The sequence below is a fragment of the Homarus americanus genome, unplaced genomic scaffold (assembly GCF_018991925.1).
Source record: "Homarus americanus isolate GMGI-L3 unplaced genomic scaffold, GMGI_Hamer_2.0 scaffold56333, whole genome shotgun sequence".
NCBI lineage: Eukaryota > Metazoa > Arthropoda > Malacostraca > Decapoda > Nephropidae > Homarus > Homarus americanus.
In genome coordinates, this window is record NW_024734940.1 from 7,115,438 (window position 1) to 7,115,753 (window position 316).

Consider the following 316-nt stretch of genomic DNA (forward strand, 5'->3'; position numbering starts at 1 on the left):
TACAAGGTTGCTACTGCTAGTAGCATAGATACATAACCTACACATATAACAAACATCCATCATCACTACATACAACATCATCCATCATCACTACATATAACACCATCCATCATCACTATGTATAACACCATCCATCATCACTACATATAACACCATCCATCATCACTACATATAACACCACCCATCATCACTACATATAACAAACATCCATCATCACTACATACAACATCATCCATCATCACTACATATAACACCATCCATCATCACTACGTATAACACCATCCATCATCACTACATATAACACCATCCATCATCA